Source organism: Zingiber officinale, chromosome 4B (genome assembly GCF_018446385.1).
Source record: "Zingiber officinale cultivar Zhangliang chromosome 4B, Zo_v1.1, whole genome shotgun sequence".
NCBI lineage: Eukaryota > Viridiplantae > Streptophyta > Magnoliopsida > Zingiberales > Zingiberaceae > Zingiber > Zingiber officinale.
In genome coordinates, this window is record NC_055993.1 from 14,683,869 (window position 1) to 14,686,934 (window position 3,066).

The following is a 3,066-nucleotide window of genomic DNA, read 5'->3' on the forward strand; positions in this document are numbered from 1 at the left end:
GAAGAATTAGATTGTGACATTAGACCTTAAAATTGGTTTAGAAGGAAATAATATATGATCTTAAGGTTATAATTTTCTGAATAGAACTTAAAAGTTAGATGTGTAATTTTGATATATGAACTGGAAAATATATTGTCGTTTATTTATTTTCCATTTTCGTTTTGTATAAGTTGCTTAATATGTTTAGCTTCTGTAAAACATCTACTGTAAAATTGGAAAAAATTGTTCAGTTCTTTGTGATTTCTGATGTAACACTGAGGTTGGTGTTTGCAAGATTTAATGATTAGGGATTGAGTTAGGTCCTTATTACCTGCAATTGTCCATATCTTATTGTAAGCTGCCTCTAATTTAATCTCAAATAGGTTTGAGAAGAGAATTATCTAATTAATGTTTTGACAGTGCTACAGGAGAAAACTTGCTGATATCAATGTTTTGGCTGGGGAATTAATGTTTCTATCACCACTTTAATGTTCATGCAACGATACGAAGCTAAGGCTCTAGAGATCTATCAGGCCTCAGACGCTGATATCAAGGTCTGCATTACTTGGCAAAGTTAAATTTGATTAAAATTCCATAAAGAACAAGGTCTGTGGCTTCCTAGTGTACCCTAGTATGCTATATTGCCTCAACATATATCTTGCTCTATTGCCTTGTATTATTGCATGAACATTACAGTGGTGATAGAAATGCTTCTCTCTTATTTTCTGATATTCACTGCATTATATGATTCATCTATAACTTATGGCTAGTGTTTAGTTCAGTTTCATATTACTTGAATCAATCATTGCAGGTATGTTGCTGAAAAATTTGTACATAACAATGTGGTTTCTTAATCAAGAAACTACTTTTCATTAAATAAAAGGCGGCTGACATTCCGTGTTGAATCATTAAATTGGTTTAGTGGTTCCTCTCCTATCAAGGCTAGACAATTGCAATGCAAGGTAAATACTAAATGATGTCTTTTAAACTTGTTAGATTGCTTTACTGAGATACAATATATCCATGATTCTAAATTTTGTAAATTGTATTAGTATCAAGGTCGATGACTTGGTCGGTGTTCCGTATGTAATTTCATATATTTTGATTGGAAAATCTTAGTGAATAAGACAGTAGTTTTCTAAACTTCGTTTTTAAGAATCTGATGACTCATTGCTATTGTGAAATATCTATCAAAGTAATTTATATATGCTTGGTTCAAAATTCAAACTCCAAGAGTTTTTTTTCTAGTGTAAATATAATTGGCAAAATAAATTTATTATTTAGTCTGATATGATCTTGTTTCTATGAGTGTAGCATTTCAAGAGGACCAGAAAACAATGGTGAAGAAAGTTTGGTTGTGTTTCAATCGACCAGGGTGTAGCTGTTGGAAAATTTGTAGCTTTCTACTAAAATTAAGTATATGCATGTTCATGAGTTATTTTGGATTCTCGGGATTAAAAGTGCTTCCCCTTTTGTTGAGGGGCTTTGAAGATGGCAGATAAGTCAAGACTTTGAAAATCAGTTAGGATAATGAACTTGATATCAATTAAAAATATAATCGGTTGATCAGAATGTTGTTGATGACATATTTACGAGAATATAAGAATTATGACCCAGATTCAAGTATAGATTTCTAAACAAATAATGTCATTGTGTGTTAATTGTCCTAAGTTTGATTATCTCATTTCTCTCCTAGGTTGTGGTCCAAATCTCAATGAAGATAATATAAATTTGTACTATTGGCAAGTAGTCTTTTTTTTCTGATATAGGTTATTTCATTGCATGCTTATTTTTATATTTATTAAACTTACTCATTTCATGTTTTGATTTTGCTAGATTGTCTCAACAAATTTGGTTGGTTCATTAATCCGTATGAAGTAATTCATCTCATGGAGCTTGAGACAAAGGAGGGCAAAGGGAAGAAATTATAGACATGCATGCTACTAGCAAGAGGATAGATGAAGAAATTATTGAAAGTAAAGTATTGAACTTCTTATCACAGGAAATAGATAGAGGGAAGAAAAGTTTATCAACTAAGGTAGGCAAGGCAAAGAAAAGGAGAAGGTTTGTAAAATGATTCAATAGGTGAAATATTCAAATCATTTATATCTTGGAAGATCTGATCCGTGTGATCATGAGCGTCGTGATAGAATGTAAAGATTAGATTACTTATAGTGAGATTTAAAAATTTATACATTTGCTTAGATGATGTAAATATCTATTTATCCCAATGTTAATTCTATGATTCTGTTGGATTAGAAATTAGTTATTTTAAATATTTATTTGAAATGTGTGTGTGTTTCTGGTAGTAGATAAGAATATAGAAATATAATATAATAAAAAATAGCAATAAATTCAAAAATAAATTATATATAGATTTATAAATATAATTATAAACAGATTTATAATCGGATTAAAATTATTTTTTATATGTTATTTAAAACAGATTAATGATGGATTTAAAACAAAATTTAGAGACATATTTTGTATTTAAAACTGATTTTATTTGGTTAATTTAAAAATAGATTTATAAACAACTTTTTAATCTGTTTCTAAATTAGAGACGGAATATTTCCGTCTCTTGAATTAGCAACGGGGCTTTCAATAACGGATTTTAGACACGGAATATTCTGTCTCAAACTTTTTTTAGAAACGGAAAAGTGACTTTCAGAAATTGATTTTTTCGTCTCTGAAGCCTTGTTTTCTTGTAGTGAATGTGTTTCATGTCTCCATGTTAAAGAAGTGTCTCCATGACCCTAGCCAAGTGATTGAGCCTCAGTCAGTGCAGATCCAAGAGGATCTTAGTTATGAGAGTAGACCTACACAGATAGTGGACAGAGCAGTCAAGAGACTAAGAAGCAAAGAAGTACCACTAGTGAAGGTCGTCTGGCAGAACCAGAAGCACGAGGAAGTCACTTGGGAGCGGGAGGACAGTATGAGACAAAAATATCCAGAACTATTCTAAGTTCGAGGACGAACTTTTTATAAGGTATGGGGAATTGTAACGACCCAATTTTCCCTATTTCAAGTTCTAAAAGTCCATAAAAATATTTGGAAATACTTTAAAAATATTCTAGAGATTTTTAG

At 30.8% G+C, this 3,066-nt stretch overlaps 1 long non-coding RNA gene across 1 annotated transcript; it reads left to right on the forward strand.

Moving 5' to 3' along the window:
* Positions 1-232: 232 nt before the first annotated feature.
* Positions 233-2,101, forward strand: LOC121977420. Its single transcript, XR_006110813.1, has 3 exons — positions 233-533; positions 791-941; positions 1,816-2,101. It is a non-coding gene; the product is annotated as an uncharacterized LOC121977420 (long non-coding RNA).
* Positions 2,102-3,066: the final 965 nt, after the last annotated feature.